The sequence below is a fragment of the Cervus canadensis genome, chromosome 21 (assembly GCF_019320065.1).
Source record: "Cervus canadensis isolate Bull #8, Minnesota chromosome 21, ASM1932006v1, whole genome shotgun sequence".
Classification (NCBI taxonomy): Eukaryota; Metazoa; Chordata; class Mammalia; order Artiodactyla; family Cervidae; genus Cervus; species Cervus canadensis.
The window spans coordinates 46,987,030-47,008,133 of record NC_057406.1 but is presented as its reverse complement, the minus strand read 5'-3'; the positions used below and the strand labels follow the sequence as shown (position 1 = coordinate 47,008,133).

The 21,104-nt window shown below is 43.5% G+C and overlaps 1 protein-coding gene across 21 annotated transcripts in view; it reads left to right on the top strand.

The window, feature by feature from the left end:
- Window positions 1-21,104, top strand: part of ANKS1B (ankyrin repeat and sterile alpha motif domain containing 1B) — a 1,065,346-nt gene that overhangs the window by 1,033,646 nt on the left and 10,596 nt on the right. The gene's annotated exons all lie outside the window — the stretch shown is intronic.

Below are 21,104 nucleotides of genomic sequence, written 5' to 3'. Positions count from 1 at the left end.
CCACCCTCTTACCCCCCTCCGCCCCGCCCCCTGCCACAACATACACATTTGTAACTGCAGTTATTGCTACTTTCAGCTTGTACATCTTTTATGAGTCACAGCAAGTTTTTCTGAATATCTCCTATTATCAAGAAAATTCAGTGATAGGAGACCTTCCAGTTTACAGAGAGTTGGATTTGAAATTCAGAACCTTTTTCGCGTAGAAATCCTGTGGTCTTGGAAGGGAAGCTCAAGCCCCGCTACAAAAGCAAGCATGGGAATTTAACATAGTTCCTTTACTGAGGCACTGCAGAGCCCTGCGAAGGCTGAGACACCAGAGGGGGTGGAGTGCCTGTGTTTTCCAGGGTCATTTGGCCATGGGAGCCTCCTGCCAGGAAAGCTCCTCACGGGCCTGGCGTTCTGCGGAACACACTTCAGAAAATGTTTCACTTTATCTTCTCTAAGCTTGTTCTCATTCCTAAGAATCTGTTAGTTTGGTATAAAAGTAATTGTAGTTTTGGACCGCAATTTTTAAATTTCGTGCCATGAATTTTAAATCATTATAACTAGGCTCCAAAACATCTTTATTAGTCAAAATAGGAACCATTACAATCAACACATTTTTGCCAAAAAGAAATGTTTGTTTATTCCTGTAGCATGCTTCAGGATTCCAAACTCTTGGAAAGCATTTTCTGCATCCTGCTGCTTGTGGAAGCATTTTCCCTGCAAAAAATTGTCAAGCTGCTTGAAGATGTGGAGGTCAGTTGATGAGAGGTCAGGTGGATATGGCAAATGAGGCAAAACTTTGTAGCCCAATTCATTCAACTTTTGAAGTGTTGGTTGTGCAACGTGCAATCGGGAGGCGTTATGGAGAAGACAACAGAACGGGCCTTTCTGTTGAGCAGTGCTGGCTGAGGCATTGCAGTTTTCAGTGCGTCTCATCAATTTGCTGAGCGTACTTCTCAGATATAATGGCTTCACCAGGATTCAGAAAGCTGCAGTGGATCAAATGGGCAGCAGACCACCAGTGACCATGACCTTTTCTTGGTGCAAGTTTGGCTTTGGGAAGTGCTTTGGAGCCTCTTTTCAGTCCAACCACTGAGCTGGTCATCACTAGTTGTCTGGTCATTGCTGGTTGTCATATAAATTCACCTGTCACACATCACAATCTGATCGAGAAATGGTTCTTTGTTGTCGCATAGAATAAGAGAAGAAGACACTTCAAAATGACAATTTTTAATTTTTAGTCAGCTGCAAGGCACCCGCGTAGTGAGCCTTTTCACCTTGCCAGCTTGCTTCAAATGCCAAACAACCATAGAAGGTCAACGTTGAGTTCTTGGGCAACTTTTCATGTAGTTGTAAGAGGATCGGCTTCAGTGATCTTCTCAGTTGGTCATTGTTAACTTCCGATGGTCAGCCACAGCACTCCTCATCTTCAAAGCTCTCGTTTCCTTTGCAAAACTTCTTGAATAACCACTGCACTCTACATTCATTAGCAGTTTCTGGGCCAGATGCATTGTTGATGTGAGTTGTCTCTGCTGCTTTATGACCATTTTGAACTCAAATAAAAAAATCGCTCAACTTTTCTTTTTGTCTAACATCATTTCTGTAGTCTAAAATAAACACCAAGTAATATGTCATTAGCCAAAAAACATAAAGTGAGAAATGCGCGTTAAAATGATGTATAGCAGAACCACATTTATTTAAGAATGTATTAAAGGACAAAGTTCAACGGGTTGTAAAACTAAAATTACTTTTGCCCCAACCTAATACACTAAATTCAGCTTGTGATATTTTCAGTTTTAAATGACAGGCAGATGAAAATTTTAAAAAGACTAGATCAGAAGTGGAATTAGTGTTCCCAAGAAAAGCCAGTGCCTATTATACCTCATTGGGCTTCCCCAGTAGCTGAGATGGTAAAGAGTCTGCCTCCAACGCAGGAGACCTGGGTTGGGAAGATGCCCTGGAGGAGGTCATGGCAACCCATTCCAGTATTCTTGCATGGAGAATCCCCATGGACAGAGGAACCTGGTGGACTACAGTCCATGGGGTTGCAAAGAGTCAGACACAACCGAACGACTAAGCACACAGCATACACACATTATACCTACCAGCAAACCCCAGACCTACTCTGCATTCTAGACTCGCTATGGTGGCAGCTGATTCCTAGTCACCTCTCTGATGGGACATGCCTCACCCACTTCTGAACAAGAAGCTGCCCAGCCTCCACCTTCCAGGCAGTGAAAACTTGGGGGAAGAGAATAGGCCTAGGTAGGGGGAAAAAAAGTGTGTTATGAGTCTAGGAGTTTCCTGCAGTTCAGAAGACCCAGGTTCGATCCTTGGTTTGGGAAGATCCCCTGGAGAAGGAAATGGACACTCCAGTATTCTTGCCTGGAGAATTCCATGGACCAGAGGAGCCTGGCGGGCTACAGTCCATGGGGTCACAAAGAGTTGGACACGACTGAGTGGCTAACACTTTCATGAGTCTAAGAGTTGTGAGGCTTGAAACAACAAATTCAGTTTTTTTCTCCTCCACTCTTCTTTTTGAAAGACTTATTTATTTTAGGCTGTGCTGGTGTTCATCGCAGCGCATGGGCTTTCTCTAGTTGCAGTGAGTAGGGGCTGCTCTTCATTGTGGGGCGCTGGCTTCTCATTGCAGTGGCTTCTCTTGTTGCGGAGCACAGGCTTGAGGCGCAGGGGCTTCAGTAGTTGTGGTTCTCAGGCTCCAGAGCGCTGGCTCAGTAGTTATGGCACATGGGCTTAGCTTCTCTTTGGAATGCGGAATCTTCTTGGACTGGGGATCAAACCCGAGTCTCCTGCATTGGCAGGTGGATTTTTAACCAGTGGATCACCAGGGAAGCCCCTCTCCTCCACCCTTATCTCCAATGAGTGAAGGGGACTTTCATGCTGTTGGGCTGACAAGAGGGAGAATAGGTTGTCTCTGGGGCCACTAAATCCCAAGGCTGCAGTGATCGTCCTTAAAAAGCCACCAAAAGAAACAGATAGATAGAATCAAGATCACTTGGAAACTATCATCTTCTATATATTATTCACTCAGTCCAGACATCTAGGTCACAGAATGGAGACAGGTAGATCAGAAAGATTTTGATGCATTCTTTGTGAAACTGTCAGATTTATTTTAGAAATCTGGGAGGGATCTCATTCAATAGTTTTACAGTATGAAATGTTTATTTTGTTTAAATAGCATTAAAAGCAATGACCACCACTAAACTGTAGTTAATTCTCACCTCTATAAAGAACATGTTTGTGGTCTTTGGGATTTTTAACCATGCTCATTTTTCTCTTACATGCAACTCCCAATTTCTATAATCTTCAGTGTGTGAAGCTTAGACTAGTTCTTAAATATGTAGGGAATGTCAAAGTCTTGATGCCCGTGGGTGGTGTGTGGGGGAGACAAGGATCCCTCTTTCCTGTACTTTCTTGGTTGAATGTGGGCTGTGAAAGGATCCAAACTGGAAGAAGAGAGATGACAGAATGCAGGAAAATGTGGTCAGCAGGCTGGCGGACCGCATTCTATAGACCTCTTCCATCACTAAGTATCAGCAAACTTAAGTGCAGGGGAAGAAGAACACCAGAGTCAACCACACTGTGATCAGTTTAACGAAAGTGAGATTCCTGAGCCCTTTCTTTTTCTCCAGTTTAATTGAGATAGCTGAGCACCGAAAAATTGATGCTTTTGAACTATGGTGTTGGAGAAGACTCTTGAGAGTCCCTTGGACTGCAAGGAGATCCAACCAGTCCGTCCTAAAGGAGATCAGTCCTGGGTATTTTTGGAAGGACTGATGCTGAAGCTGAAACTCCAATACCCTGGCCACCTCATGCGAAGAGTTGACTCATTGGAAAAGACCCTGATGCTGGGAGGGATTGGGGGCAGGAGGAGAAGGGGACGACAGAGGATGAGATGGCTGGATGGCATCACCGACACAATGGACATGGGTTTGGGTAGACTCCAGGAGTTGGTGATGGACAGGGAGGCCTGGCGTGCTGTGATTCATGGGGTCGCAATGCGTCGGACACAACTGAGCAACTGAACTGAACTGAATGGAGATACAGTTGGCATATAACACAGTATGAGTTTTAGGTATACAACACAAGGATTTGATACATGTGCTACACAATAAGTTTAGTTAACAGCCATCACCTCACATCCTTACACAAGGGCTTTCGTGTGTATGTGTGATAAGAACTTCAGGATCTGCTCTGTCAGTAACTTTCAAATGTACAATATAGGCAAACCTCAAAGATACCGCAAGTTTGGTTTTCCAGATCACTGCAATGAATCAAGTATCACCATAAAGAAAGTCACATGAATTTTTTGATTCCCCAGTGCATATAAAAATTATGTGTACAGTGTCCTGTAGCCTGTTAAGTGTGCAATAGCATCATGTCTAAAAAGCAATGTGTGTGCATGCTAAGTCTCTTCAGTCATATCCAACTGTTCGTGACCCCATGGACTGTACCCACCAGGCTCCTCTGTCCATGGGATTCTCCAGGCAGGAATACTGGAGTGGCCGTGTAAGAAAATGTTGAAGTGCATGGAGCCCTTAAGATGGGACTGTAACACGTTCCCTGGCAAGTCTCCCACTTACAAAGGAGCAACCTACTGTTAAGTAGAAGCCTCTCCCTGGCACAGTCCCTAAAATTCACCAACAGGTCTGTGGCAGTAGAGATCCTGCTCCCAAGATCAGTGATTGAATAAAAATGGCAGCACTCCCCAGCCTTACAGCCCTTACATACCACCACCTTACCCCAACCCCACCCTCTGCCACCGCCAAAAAACAGAAAATAGGTTAATAGATTGCGTCTATCAATACATCCTGTCCATTGGCATAAATCGTTGAGAATTAAGCAAACCAAAAAATATTAAGAAAATAAATCACTTTCTCTCTTATTCCTATTTGTGGGGGGGTGGGGGGGGTGGCGCGGGATAAGGGGATGGCTCAGGCGGTAAAGAATCTGCCTGCAATGCAGGAGACCTGGGTTTGATCCCTGGGTCAGGAAGATCCCCTGGAGAAGGGAATGGCAACCAACCCCCTCTGGTATTCTTGCCTGGAGAATCCCATGGACAGAGGAGCCTGGTGGGCTACAGTCCATGGGGTCACAAAGGGTTGGACACAACTGAGTGCCTAACACTTTCACTTTGAAGGGGCTGGATGGTATCAGAACCTTAAATCAATCCCAATTTATGTTAAGTTAGAAAGAAAGTAGACATTCTGATTTTTTTTCTCACAGATTGTTTTACAGTATTCACACATGTATTTGTTACACCTCCTCCTGTGTACCTGAAAATCGGATGTCATGTCTAGGGTTGAGGTCTTTAGAACCAGTCTGGCATTTTTATTTATTTATTTATTTTTAACGGGAGGATAATTGCCTTCCAGTCTTGTGTTGGTTTCTGCCATCCGTCGGCATGAATCAGCCACAGGCATGCCTATGTTCCCTCCCTCCTGGATCCTCCCTCCCGCCTCCTGCCGCGCCCCGCCTCTGTAGACTGTTGCAGACACCAAGCTGAGCGCCCTGCACTACACACACTTCCCCTTAGCTAAGCAATTTCCATGTGGTGATGTATGTATTTCAGTGCTACACTCTCAAATCGTGCCCCCCTCCTGCCCCCGCTGTGTCCATGAATCTGTTCTCCACGTCTGAGTCTTTCTTCCTGCCCTGCAGATACGATCGTCAGTACCGTTTTCTAAATTCCATGTATCTGTGTTAATATATGATACTTGTTTTTCTCTTTCTGACTGACTTCACTCTGTACAACAGACTCTAGGTTCATCCACCTCCCTGGAACTGACTCATCTTTATTTGTTTTTATGGCTGAGTAATATTCTATTATATATATGTACCACAACTTTCATTCATCTGTCAAGGGTCTAGATCGCTTCCCTGTCCTGGATATTGTAAATAGTGCTGCAGTGAACATTGGGGTACATGTGTCTTTTTCAGTTACGATTTTCTCAGGATATATGCCCAGTAGTGGGATTGCTGGGTCATATGGCAGTTTTATTCCTGATTTTTAAATAAATCTCCATATTGTTCTCCAAGGTGGCTGTATCAGTTTACATTCCCACCAACAGTGCAGGAGGGTTCCCTTTCCTCCATATCCTCTCCAGGATTTATTGTTTGTAGCTTTGATGATGGCCTTTCTGGCCGGTGTGAGGTGATAGCTCATTGTAGTTTTGATTTCTTATTGTTGTTCAGTCGCTAAGTCATGTTTGACTCTGCAGCCCCATGGACTACAGCACACCAGGCTGCCCTATCCTTCATCATCTCCCAGAGTTTGCCCAAACTCATGTCCATTGAGTCAGTGATGCCATCCAACCATCTCATCCTCTGTCACCCCCTTCTCCTCCTGCCCTCAATCTTTCCCAGCATCAGGGTCTTTTCTAATGTCAGCTCTTTGCATCAAGTGGCCAAAGTATTGGAGCTTCAACATCAGTCCTTCCAGTGAATATTCAGGGTTGATTTCCTTTAGGATTGATTGTTTTGATCTCTTTGCTGTCCAAGGGACTCTCAAGAGTCTTCTCTAGCACCACAGTTCAAAAGCATCAATTCTTTGATTTGCATTTCTCTAATAATAAGTGATGTTGAGCATTTTTTCATGTGTTTATTAGCCGTCTGTATGTCTTTGGAAAAATATGTTTAGGTCTTCTGCCCTTTTTTTGATTGAGTTGTTTGTTTTTCTGATATTGAACTGCATGAGCTGCTTATATACTTTAGAGATTAATCCTTTGTCAGTTGCTTCATTTGCAATTATTTTCTCCCAGTCTGAGGGTTGTCTTTTTATCTTGTTTGTGGTTTCCTTTCCTGTATGAAAGGTTTTAAGTTTAATTAGGTCCCATTTATTTATTTTTGTTTTTATTTCCATTACTCTAGGAGATGGGTCGTAGAGGATCTTGCTGTGATTTATGTCAAAGAGTGTTCTGCCTATTTTTTCCTCTGAAAGTTTTATAGTCTCTGGTCTTACATTTAGGTCATTAATCCATTTTGAGTTTATCTTTGTGTATGGTGTTAGTGTTCTAATTTCATTATTTTACACATAGCTGTCCAGCTTTCCCAGCACTACTTATTGAAGAGATTATCTTTTCTCCATTGTGTATTATTGCCTTCTTTGTCAAAGATAAGGTGCCCATGGGTGTGTGGGTTATCTTTAGGCTTTCTGTCTTGTTCCATTGGTCTATATTTCTGTTTTTGTGCCAACACGATGTGATCTTGATGACTGTAACTGTAGGATAGTCTGAAGTCAGGAGGGTTGATTCCTCCAGCTCCATTCTGCTTTCTCAAGATTGCCTTTCGGACTCTGTGGGAGAAGGCGAGGGTGGGATGTTTAGAGAGAACAGCATCGAAGCATGTATATTATCAGGGGTGAAACAGATCACCAGCCCAGGTTGGATGCATGAGACAAGTGCTCGGGGCTGGTGCACTGGGAAGACCCAGAGGGATGGGATGGGGAGGGAGGTGGGAGGGGGGATCAGGATGGGGAACACATGTAAATCCATGGCTGATTCGTGTCAATGTATGGCAAAAACCACTACAATATTGTAAAGTAATTAGCCTCCAACTAATAAAAATAAATGGGGGAAAAAAAAGATTGCTTTTGCTATTTGGGGTCTTTTGTGTTTCCATACGAATTGTGAAATTTTTTGTTCTAGTTCTGTGAAAAATGCTGTTAGGTAATTTGATAGGGATTGCATTGAATCTGTAGACTGCTTTGGGTAGTATGATCACGTTCACAATATTGGCAGAATCAGCCTGGTTTCAAATCCCAGGTCTGCACTTCTTAGGTTCATCGTTTGGGCAGGAATGCCTCTTAGCTGTTTCCTCATCTGTAGACGAGAGATAACCGCAGCCTGCTCCTGGGGTTACTGTGAGGATTCAGTGAGATGACACAGGTCCCCGTCTGCTCAGGGACACATGGCACATGGCGTTCAGTCCATCTGAGCGGCCGGGGCGGGCGGGGAGGTGCAGCTGCAGTTATGGTGGTGCTTGTGGTCTTTCTTACCGGACCCTGTGTGAGGCTTTGGTTTATAACATATATTTGCTGCCGCAGTGTCCCACACCTGAGGGGAAAATCCAAGCCTGTATAAAACACATTTCTGTGCTGGCAGTTCAAGCGCAAGTTGGAAAAGAATTTCCAGACAGAGCATTTCAGAAGGGAGTGAGTTTATTAAGAGCAGGGAGCAGAGGTAATACAGGCGCTGCAAACGCAGTGGGCTGACCTCCTGACACCCAGAGAGAGCCGGTAGGATGCTGCTAGGATAGCGGGCAGGCTCAAGGGAGAGCGGAGGCTTTCTGTGGGTTAATAGTCAATTTTTATAGCCTCAAGACAAAGGAAATTCCTGCTGGAAGGATGGTGTTAGGTGATTGGTTTGGGTGCTGTAGGCTAAGTACGGGGGTGGGCATTTTTGCCTCATTTAGGGTCAGGAAGCTTGCTGGTGATGATCAGGGTGGACGGGAGCGTTTGGCGACGGTTATGAAGGGGCTCAGTCAGCTTCAGAGGTGGCCTTGGTTCTGGACTCCGTGTCTCTGGCCTTGGTGCAAAGCCTCGCACTTGTGGCCTTGAGATAGGACCCCACAATTTCTACATTTATAGAGTGCCTACCCTGAATTGGACACAACTGAGTGACTGAACTAACTACCCTGAGTCAGTTACATGGCCCTGCTCCCTAAGATCTCAGAGTTTCAAAAGGGTTCAGTCCTCAGTTGTGTCTGACTCTTTGTGACCCCATGGACTGCAGCATGCCAGGCGTCCCTGTCCATCACCAACCCCCAGAGCTTGCTTAAACTCATGTCCATCAAGTTGGTGATGCCATCTAACCATCTCATCCTCTGTCGTCCCTTTCTCCTGCCTTCAATCTTTCCCAGCATCAAGGTCTTTTCCAGTGAGTCAGTTCTTCGCATCGGGTGGCCAAAGGACTGGAGCTTCAGTATCGGTCCTTCCAATAAATATTCAGGACTGACTTCCTTTAGGATGGACTGGTTGGATCTCCTTGCAGTTCAAGAGACTCTCAAGAGTCTCCTCCAACACCACAGTTCAAAAACATCAATTCTTTGATGCTCAGCTTTATTTATGGTTCAACTCTCACATCCATACATGACTATTGGAAAAACCATAGCTTTGACTAGATGGACCTTTGTCCATAAAGTAATGTCTCTGCTTTTCAATATGCTATCTAGGTTTGTTACAGCTTTTCTTCCAAGGAGACTTTCTTCCAAGGAGTCTTTTAATTTCATGGCTGCAGTCACCGTCTGCAGTGATTCTGGAGGCCAAGAAAATAAAGTCTCACTGTTTCCATTGTTTTCCCATCTATTTGCCATGAAGTGATGGGACCAGATGCCATGATCTTTGTTTTTTGAATGTTGAGGTTTTTTTAAGTTTATTTATTTATTTTAATTGGAAACTAATTACTTTACAATATTGTGGTGGTTTTGCCATACATTGACATGACTCAGCCATGGGTGTACATGTGTTTTCTGAATGTTGAGTTTTAAGCCAAGTTTTTCACTCTCCTCTTTCACTTTCATCAAGAGGCTCTTTAGTTCCTCTTTGCTCTCTGCCATAAGGGTGGTGTTATCTGCTTATCTGAGGTTATTGATATTTCTCCCTGCAATCTTGATTCCAGCTCGTGCTTCATTCTGTCTGGCATTTCGTATATAAGTTAAAGAAGCAGGGTGAAAACATACAGCCTTGACGTACTCCTTTCCAAATTCAGAACCAGTCTGTTGTTCCATGTCCAGTTCTAACTGTTGCTTCTTGACCTGCAAACAGATTTCTCGAAAGGGATATAGTAGATGATTGTTGTTGTTTAGTCACCAGGTCATGTCCAACTCTTTGAGAGCCCATGGACTACAGCACGCCAGACCTCCCTACCTCTCACCAGCTCCCAGAGTTTGCCCAAGTTTATGTCCATTGAATCAGTGATGCAATCCAACCATCTCATCTTCTTTCACTCTCTTCTTCTGCCTCCAATCTTTCCCAGCAGCGGGGTCTTTTCCAGTGAGTCAGCTGTTCCCATCAGATGGCCAAAGTGTTGGAGCTTCAGCTTCAGCATCGGTCCTTCCAATGAATATTCAGGACTGCTTTCCTTTAGGATTGACTGGTTGGATCTCCTTGCTGTCCAAGGGACTCTCAGGAGTCCTCTCCAGAACCACAGTTCAAAAGCATCAATTCTTCAGCACTCTGCATTCTTTGTGGTCCAGCTCTCACATCCATACATGACTACTGGAAAGAGTATAGCCTTTGACTAAATGGCCCTTTGTTGGCAAAATGATGCCTTTGCTTTGTAACACACTGTCTAGATTTATCATAGCTTTCCTGCCAAGAAGCAACCATCAACCATCTTCTAATTTCATGGCTGCAGTCACTGTCCACAGTGATTTTAGAGCCCAAGAGAGGAAATCTGTCACTGCTTCCACCTTTTCCCCTTCAATTTACCATGAAGTGATGGGACCAGAAGCCATGAGCTTAGTTTTTTTAATATTGAGTTTTAGACGTGACAGACAGTTGCAGTCAAATCCTGTCCATGCAGCTGTGCCAGCCCGCAGCAGGGCGGGAGCACCCAGAGCAGGGGATTGAGTTTGAATGTTGAATTTGTGTGAAAACACGTGGTCCTCCTGGAGGTGCAACAGTTCATTAATGCACTTTGGAAAGATGAGGTCAGGCATTAGACAGGCATCTGCCATGAGCAATGAAAAGCTCATTTTTATCAACTGACTTGTCCCTTTGAGAAAGATTTTCAAAAGGGTTAAAATTTGGTAAGTGCCCCTTTTCAGAGGCATCACGAGTTGGTGAAGGGTTTACAGTAGCTTCTATTCAGAGCTTTTATTTTGGAAGAGTAGGGAGGAGTTGAAATCTAGCAAACCTCCCTCCTGCACACTCTTTCCCCAAATCTCTGCTGAGTCACACGACAGAGATGGGTCAGGCTCCCCTTCTGCCCAGGCAGCCCAGCCCCTCTGGCGAAGGTGTGAGAGGCCTGCCGTCCAGCCTCCGTGGGCTGCGGTTCCGTGTGAACAGGTGACCACAGGACGTGCATGCTGCAGGGAACCTGGGCCTTTATGAGAAAGCAAGTCCTGACTTACGGAGCTGGGGCCCAACCTCCTTTCTCAGTCTTTCACTGAGCTGCTGACCCTCATGAACTCGGGGCAAGGCATGACTCTAAACCTTAGTAGATGTGGCGGAGCGCTCTGCTACCTTTAAAAATCTGGTTCTTGAAGACCATTTATTGGCATGCAAAAATCATTCATGATTTAATGTTGCATGAAAAAGCAACTCGTGAAACTGCACATAAAGTATCATTCTAATTTTGTTTTTATAAATATTCATATAGCTTATAAAAGTAATCATGGATATATACAAATATAAAATAAACCAAAATATAGCAGTGGCTGTATCCCAGCAGTAGAATTCTTTAATTTCTTTATGTATTTTCAAAACTTTCTGCATAGACCCCTGTTACATGTAGAGAGAAATATTAATTTCATGATTTTTAGTTAGCTGGAATTAGCCCTAAAGAGGTTCTCTGTGTTTTATCCAATTGCCATGTCAGCCCTGGACTAGATAGGCATCTTAGTGGGATGCCTAATACTTAATTTCTAAATGCTGAAGACCTGTGATTAAGCAGTGTTTGTTTTTGTAAATGTGTGTGTGCTAAGTTGTTTCAGTGGTGTCTGACTCTCTGCAACTCTATGGACTATAGCCCACCAGGCTCCTCTGTCCATGGGATTCTCCAAGCAAGAAAACTGGAATGGGTTGCCATGCCCTCCTCCAGGGGATCTTCCTGACCCAGGTCTTCTGCACTGGCAGGCAGGTTCTTTACCACTAGCGCCACCTGGGAAGTCCATTCTGTAAATATAATCTGTCGAGATGAAATTGCTGACTTTACTTGAGAGACTTAACTAGGTAGAGGTAAGGAGATATCAATGAATTCTGTGAACATACCCAGAATATTTTCAGTTATTTTTGCCTCAAGACGTGGGTGAAGCAAGTTGTAGATGAAGCCTACCCTGGTTCTTAAAAAAAAACAAGACACACAAGCAAAATACAGCTAAAGGAGAAGTATGGCTTCTTTCTGGAGATCTTGCACAGACACATATTGTAAAACACTTGCCTTTGTCTTTTGGCCCAAAGGGCATCACCTGCATTGGTTCATCATTTGTTCACCCAGGTCTGCCTGTGGGAAAGAAGACAGAACTGGCTCTGGCCACCCTGTTACTTTTATCTTACCCTTGGGGGCAAATCCCCTTATCTTAGGAACCTTCTGGGCAGCTTGAGCACCTGCTATGTCCTGAGCCCTAGAGATGGAGTCAAATGAGAGCAGAGCCCTCAAGGAACTCAGCTGGCCGGGGGAGTTGGACCTATAAAAAGAAAATCCTAGTAAATGCCACCAGTCAGTGGCACGTGCCCAGGGCACTTTGGAGGCACCTGTCTCAGGCCTGGGGCGCCGGGGAGGGTGATTCAGGGCAGGCTCCCAGAAGATAAAATGGCCAGGTGATTCCTCAAGGATGAGCAGTAAACTCCCCAGGCAAAGGGAGAGGTAAGAGAAGGGCACATGGCCAGAATAAAAGCCATCTGATACCAGACAGAAACCGCAGCCATTTAGGGTGTTTTGGGGTGATTGTTGCCATGGTGAAAGCCAGGCTCCTGGTCATTGCACCTTTGTGCACCGGCTGGTGGATTAATAAGACTTGCAGTCCAGCCTTTGGTAAAATGCTGTTGTTTAAACCTGGGATCAACTGTACATACATCTCTAAACTGAATCCGTCATTGGTTGGGTAAAAGACAGCAGCTTCTAATCAGAGGCTCCTGGAGCTCCCAGGCGGAGAAGGAGCTGAAGGTCACCAGGACCAGACCCCGTGCTTACTGCCTTCCCCTCAGCAGCAGTGACGGTGCAGAGGCAGGCAGCCCCGCGCACACGCTGCCCAGGCAGGTGATCCAGGCAGAGGCTCCTCTTGACGCCCCGAGTTTCCTGGCCCCACCCGGGGCTTCCTTGCACAGAGCCCTCTTTTCCTCACATGTTGTTTGCACCCTCTTCAAGTGGGGATGGCCTCTGCTGACCTCAGCAATTGCCCCTGCTGGCTCCTGGGAGCCAAATCCTCAGGTCCTGTAGCTTTCTGAGACTATGGACTACAATGATTAGTTCTTTCCATTTAGTCACTAAAATGCAATGGGACTTTTCAGTGCTAATGGGAAAGTGCCCGTGGACAGATCAGAATGGCCCACTTGTACACAGCAGCCTCCCAGCCTGAGCCAGCAGGGCCCTGTCCCTTTATGGTATCCCCTCTGCTCTCAGCACACTTCCTTTTCTGTCACTTTCACCAGATGATGTGGGAACTCATGTCTGATGTACCTTGTTAGTCACTTTTCAGTAAAGAGTTAAACAAAATAAGCTCTCAAGTAAATGTTTAAGTGAACAAACAGCCAGCATTTATACTATGTCTCCTTTCATATAGGACTTAAGGCAGTGTACACGAATGTACATCTGAATGATACATCTGAAAATAGATAACACATGGATGTGAAGTAGGGAAAATACACACTAAAAGGAAGATCAAGACCCAGGGGAAAGTTTTAGCATCAGCATAACAGACCGCAGAATTCTACGTAGCCTTTAGAAATGAGCCAGAGATTTGGCTCTGAGCTTCCTGGAAGTCAAGGTAAATAGGAAAACACAATCATCATGTGCTTGATATTTCTTTGTTGATTATACCTCGTCCTCTCAGAAGACAAAGCTTCAGTGAGACTGACGTCTGAAAGAGCTTTCACTGAAGCATTGTTGATTTACAGTTCCAGCTGTCCAGCAAAGTGACTCAGGTATATACAGACCGAACTTGCGTCTCCTGCGTTAGCAGGCGGATTCTTTGCCGCAAGTGCCAGCTGGGTAGCCCAGACACACACACACACACGTATATATCCTTTTTCAGATTCTTTTCCATTATAAATTATTATAAGATATTCAGTATAGTTCCCTGCACTATATAGTATAGGCCCTTGTTATTTATCTTATAGATAGTCGTATGTATCTGTTAATCCCAAATTACTAATTTATTCCCTCTGGTCCCCGTTTGGCAACCATGTTTGTTTTCTATGTTTGTGAGTCTGGTTCTGTTTTGTAAACAAGTTCTTTGGATCATTTTGTTAGAGTTGACGTATAAGTGATAACATATGATAGTTGTCTGTCTGACTTCACTTAGTATGATCATCTCCAGGTCCATCCATCTTGCTGAAAATGGCATTATCTCATTCTTTTTTATGGCTAAGAGTCCTGTGAGTGTCTGTGTGAGCGCCACATCTTCATTCATTCATCAGTGGACATTTAGGTTGCTTCCATGTCTTGGCTACTGTCATAGCACTGCTTTGAACATTGAGGTGCATGTATCTGCAAATTAAGAGTTCCTGTCTTTTCTGGATATATGCCCAAGAATGGGATTGCTGGATCATATGGTGCTTCTATTTTTAGGGTGTTTTTTTTAAGGAACCTCCATACGGTTCTTCATAGCAGCAGCACCAATTTACATTTCCACTAACAGTGTGGAAGGGTTCCTTTTATTCCACACCCTCTCCAGCATTTATTATTTGTGGACTTTTTGATGATGGCCATTCTGACCAGTGTGAGGTGCTACATCATTGTAGTTTAGATTTGCATTTCTCTGTTAGCAATGCTGAGCATCTTTTAATCATTAATCTTTTAATGACCATTTGTATATCATCTTTGGAGAAATGTCTATTTAAGTCTTCTGCCCATTTTTTGATTGGGTTCTTTTATGTGTATTTTGGAAATTAATGCCTTGTTGGTTGCATCATTCACAAATATTTTCTCCCATTCTGTAGGTTGTCTTTTAGTCTTGTTTATGGTTTCCTTTGCTATGCAAAGGCTTTTAAGTTTAATTAGGTTCGATTTATTTTTGCTTTTGTTTCCATTACTCTAGGAGATGAATCCAAAAAATATATGTTGCTGTAATTCATGTCAAAAAGTATTCTGCCTATATTTTCCTCTAGGACTTTTATAGTATCTAGGAGTTTAGAGTATACTAGTCTTACATTTAGGTCTTTAGTCCATTTTTAGTTCATTTTTATATGGTGTTAGAGAATATTTTAATTTCATGTTTTTATATGTAGCTGCCCAGTTTTCCCAGCACCGCTTATTGAAAAGACTGTCCTTTCTCCATTTTGTGTTCTGTTGTGGATCAGTTGCCCACAGTGTGTGGGTTTGTTTCTGGCCTCTGACGCTCTAATGTCTGTCTTTGCACCAGCACCACGCTGTTCTGATTGGTGTGGTTTTGTCACACAGTTGGAAGCCAGGGCGCCGGATCCCTCTAGCTCTGTGCTTCTCTCTCACAGTTGTTCTGGCTGTTTGGGGTGTTCTGTGTTTCCATGCAAATTTAAATTTTTCCCAGTTCTGTGAAAAATGCCGTTGGTAATTTGATAGGTATTGCATAGAATCTATAGATTGCTTTGGGGGAGGTATGGTCATTTTAACAATATTGATTCTTCCAATCCAAGACCATGGTGTATCTTTCCATCTGTGTCATCTTTCATTTCCTTCATCAGCATCCTATAGTTTTCAGAGTACAGCTGTTTTGCCTCCTTAGGTTTATACCTATTTTATTCTTTTTGATGTGATGGTGAAGAACTTTTCTTCCTGGGTCTCCAAGAGGGGATATTGTGTGATGGTGTCTTCACCAACATTCATATGCCAAATCTCCAAAACATAAGACAGTTCCTCAGAGGGTCCCTCAGTGCAAGTGGAGGCAGAACACCAGCGGATTCATGAAAACAATATGGCAGGGCAGCCTGGTGGCATAAGACAGTCTTATCTAAAGTCAGAAATGGGCTTGAATCCTGGCTCTTCCCCTTATTAGCTGTGTGAATTTGGCCAAGGTAATCTCACTAATCCTGAATTTCTCACACATAAAATGGAGATAAGTCCTCCTCTACACGGTGGTTGTGAGGGTTAGACATCTGGCATTTAGCTCATCTCTGGGATGAGCTTGGCAAAGTCTTGTGATAGTTGTTACTACTGCTTTATCATCTATATGAGAGGAGAGGAAGTAGAATGTGGCTCAGGTTCACAGGTGGTCGGATTTGGTGCAGGGATCAAAACTAGCACAGCTACAAAAGTGGATTGACTATGTGTTCATAAGTTAATGTCCACATAGAACATTTTCCAGCTAGGTTTGATAGAAATTGAACAGAAGAGTTGACTTTTTGCTCTGGACTTGGGAGTCGAGGTATTGGGGTTTCAGGTTAAAGGAAGAACTGAATATTCTAAAATTCAGCTGAGCAGATGCTAGAATTTACATCCAATAGAAAACTGAAGAGCTTAAATGAGAGTTTTGACCAAATGGATGGCCAGCGCCACTGGTTCATGGGGGTGAGTCATGGAAACACCAAAATACTGGGTCTGGATTTTGCCTGGAGAAGTTCCCAGCCTTCTCTGCCAAAGAACAAAGAGGCAGGTGATAGATATGAGCTAGATTTTCTCTTATTTTTAATTCTCAAATGCAAAAGCTTATTATTTTATGATTGTAAAATTATTCATTTTCATTTGAATGAAGTTCAAAACATACAAAGAAGCATAAAAAAAAAACCTGTCCTTAACACTCAGTGATCTCAACACTCAATGATAACCATTTAATAACATTTTAATATATATCCATTTTCTATGCACATAGATACCATCTATGTTTGTATGTATACATAATTTTTACTGAGTCTTTTAATCAGTCTTTTAAATGCATCTGTTTTCATCTTAAATGGCTGCCTAGTAGCCCCTGTGTAGATCTATGTAGTATATTTAATCAACTCCCTATTAAGGACATTTTTAACACTGTGATGAATATTCTTGCAAATATGCCATTGAACCCTTGAGCCCAAAAGCTTTTCAAACTAGGAGTTTCCAACACAGAAAAATCCTAGTGATGTGCCAATTAATATAAATTATTTACCTGGGTGGCCAGAATTTTCCCTAGGGGACAGGCTACCTATAGTCTCCGCAGCAGTTATTCTGACATCAGATTGATGAGAGCGCCAGATGAGATGCAGGAGGACGATGAGGGGCACCTCTCTGTCTGTATACTAAGCCCCCTCTCCCTGGCATCATTCAGGGGGCAATTCCTGGACACCTGTTAGAGGGCCGGCACCAAGGACTCAGCCCTCGACATAAGGAAGTAGCTTGGTAAATATCCATGGTGATTGACGTTCAACTGCCAGCCCTGGCTGCCTTAAGAAGCTCACAGTAAATACAGGCTGGCCTGCAGGCCTCTCTAGTTTCCACAGAATAACAAGTTTGCATCCTTGGATTATACTTAAAATCTATCCTTAAAATATGGTGGCCCTCTCATGTAATCCACAGATCAAAATCCTAGGGGGTGGAGGAGGGGAAGGCCTTTGGAGATTATAATGTGCCCTCTGGGACAGGTGTCCCCATTGAATTGAGATTCCCTGCTTTCACCCCAAAGACACTCCATTGGAGAGGAAGAGTTGGCTTTCATCCCTTATATCATCCCTCACCATGCAAGGGGCAGGGCCACCAGCTGAGAATCCCTGTGTTAACAGTTCGTGTGAAGTTGTAGAGAACATCCTCTGCCTAGAGAACACCTCCTGCCTGATGGAGACATGCTCCAAGCATGGAACCCTCACCAGCCAAGATGCATCTGTCACCCAGGAGCTTCTGTATTTAATGTTAAGGTTTCTTCTTTTTCAGGAGTTTGAAGAGGTCTTCTATTTTTTTATTGAAGTATAGTTAATTTATAATGTTGTGTTAGTTTCTGGTGTACAACAAAGCAATTCAGTTATACATACATTTTTTTCATTATAGTTTATTATAAGATATTGAATATAGTTCCCTGTGCTATACAGCAGGTCCTTGTTGCTTATCTATTTTATTTGTAGTAGTGTGACTCTGTTCATCTCAAATTCCTGATTTATTCCTCCCCCACTTATCCCTTTCAGTGTCCATAAGTCTGTTTTCTAGGTCTGGGAGTCTGTCTCCGTTTGTAGATAAGTTCCTTTGTATCATACTTTAGACTCCCCATATAAGTGATATCATATGGTATTTGTCTTTCTCTGACTTATTTCTGGTAGTATGATAATCTTCTATCACATTGCTGCAAGTGGAATTATTTCATTCTTTTTATGGCTGTGTAGTGTTCCATCGTGTGTATGTGTGTGTATATATACACACACACTACATCCTAGAACCCAGGTCTCCTGCATTGCAGGCGATTCTTTACTGTCTGAGCCACCAGAGAAGCCATCTATATCTATATCTATCCATCCATCTATATATATACAGAGAGAGAGAGGCATACTACATCTTTATCCATTCATCTGTTGATAGACATGTAGGTTGTCTCCATGTCTTGGCTATCGTAAATAGTGCTGCTGTGAACATTGGGTGCATGTTATCTTTTCAAGTTACAGTTTTCTCTGGAAATATGCCCAGCAGTGAGATTGCTGGATCATATAGTAACCCTATTTTTAGTTTTTTAAGGAACCACCATACTGTTTTCCATAGTACCCACCAACAGTATAGAAGGTTCCCTTCCCCCACACCCTCTGCTGCATTTATTCTTTGTAGACTTTGAATGATGGCCATTCTGACCACTGTGAGGTAGTACCTCATTGTATGTAGTTTTAATTTGCATTTCTCTGGTAATTAGCAATGTTGAACATCTTTCCATGTGCCTAATGGCCATCTGTATGTATTCTTTAACGTCTATTTAGGTATGCAGAAGTCTTCTATCTAGAGAGGAAGTGAAAGTGCTAGTTGCTCAGTCGTGTCCGACTCTTTGCGACCCCATGGACTGTAGCCTACCAGGCTCCTCTGTCCGTGGAATTCTCCAGGCAAGCATATTGGAGTGGGTTGCAATTTCCCTCTCCACGGAATCTTTGCAAACCCAGGTGTCCCACATTGCAGACAGATTCTTTACCGTCTGAGCCAATCTTAAGTATAATTCTAAGGTACAGTGGTCAAGAGCACAGCCTCTTGGGACAACTGGATTTAGAGCCCAGCTCAGCCAGGTGCTGTCTTCATGAACAAGTTATTTAACCTTCCTGAGCTTAATTCTCTGACATGCAAAACAGAGATGATAGTGGCCCCACAGCTGTTTAATGTAACTTCCACAGGGTTGCTGTTAGGATTAAATGAGACAGTCCATGTGCAACATGGCACACAATGAATAATAGTTAGCTGATATTGTCATTAGGGTAAATGTGATTATGAATGATTATCAAAGTAATCCAGTAAGGTGCATACATCATGTGTTACTATCCCCATTTTGAAAGAAGAAAACAGGCTCAGAGCATACTCTTCCCAGTAGTCACCCCCTGAAGACACATACAGTGACTCCGGCTTCCTTCTTTCATTGCGGTCTATGTAAGGTAGACAGTACTCAAAGTCAGTTGCTGTAATAAGTGTGATCTCAAAAAGAGTCACGCTGGAAAGGCCAAGGTAGGTATTTTCCAGTAAGCTAGGAGCCAGGGTCAGAGACAACCTGGTTACAGCATTTGAGGGATGGGAGGTAGTGAATGTAAAACTAAATGATTTTGGATTTATGCCCAAGCGAAGTAGCAACCAGAGATGAAAGTGTGGTTGTCAAGTCTGTGGTTTGGGCCAGCATGTGAAGGGACACCCAGGTGCTTACTGTGACCCAACGGATCACAAGCATCAGCTAGCTTTCCCAAGGTCAGGGCTGGGGGTAGAGGCTCCGACCTCCTGTGACTGTGTACTGTTATTTTTTAAATTTTACTGAAGTATAATTGATTTACAATGTTGCATTAATTTCTGCTGTACAACAAAGTGATTCGGTTTATATTCTTTTTCATATTCTTTTGCATTATGGTTTATCACAAGATATTAAATACAGTTTCCTGTGCTATCCAGTGCATGCTTAGTCGCTCAGTCCTGTCTGACTCTGTGACCCCATGGACTGCAACTCGCCAGGCTCCTCTGTCCATGAGGATTCTCCAAGCAAGGATACTGGCGTGGGTTGCCATGCCCTCCGCCAGGGGTTCTTCCTAACCCAGGGATCAAGCCCAGGTCTCCTACAATGCAGGTGGATTCTTTACCAGCTGAGCTACAAGCTGCTGCTGCTGCTAAGTCACTGAAGTCGTGGCCGACTCTGTGCGACCCCATAGACAGCAGCCCACCAGGCGCCTCCATCCATGGGATTCTCCAGGCAAGAGTACTGGAGTGGGGTGCCATTGCTTTCTCTGCTGAGCTACAAGGGAAGCCCACAAATACTGAAGTGGTTAGCCCATCCCTTCTCCAGGGGATGTTCGACCCAGGAATCAAACCAGGGTCTCCTGCATTGCAGGCAGATTCTTGGCCAGCCGAGCTACCAGGGAAGTCCGTGCTATACAGTAGGGCCTTGTTTATCCATTCTCTCCATAAGAGTGTGCATCTGATAACCCCAAACTCCCCATCCTTCCCTCCCCTATCCTGCTCCTCCTCGGCAACTACAAGTCTGTTTTCTCTGTGAGTCTGTTTCATAGATATGTCCATTTGTGTCATATTTTAGATTCCACATATAAATATTTTTCTTTCTGGCTTCCTTCACTTAGTATGATAATCTCTAGGTTCATTCATTTTGCTGCAAATGACATTATTTCATTCTTTTTATGGCTGAGTAGTATTCCATTGTATATATGTACAGTATCTTCTTTATATATTCATCTGTCAGTGGACATTTAGGTTATTTTCATGTCTTGGCTATTGTGAATAGTGCTATTATAAACACAGGGGTGCATGTATCTTTCTGAATTATATATTTGTCTGGATATCTGCACAAGAGTGGTGTTGCTGGGTCATACAGTTCTATTGGTAGTTTTCTCAGTAACTTCCATACTGTTTTCCATAGTGGCTGTTCCACTTCACATTCCTACCAACAGCCATAGGAGGGTTCTCTTTTCTCCATACCTTCTCTAGCATTTATTTGTAGACTTTTTAATGATAGCCATTCTGATTTGTGTGAGGTGGTACCTCACTGTAGTTTTGATTTGCATTTCTTTAATAATTAGCAGTGTTAAGCATCTTTCATATGCCTATTGGCCGTTGTCTTTGAGGAAATGTCCTTTTAGGTGTTCTGCCTACTTTTTGATTGGG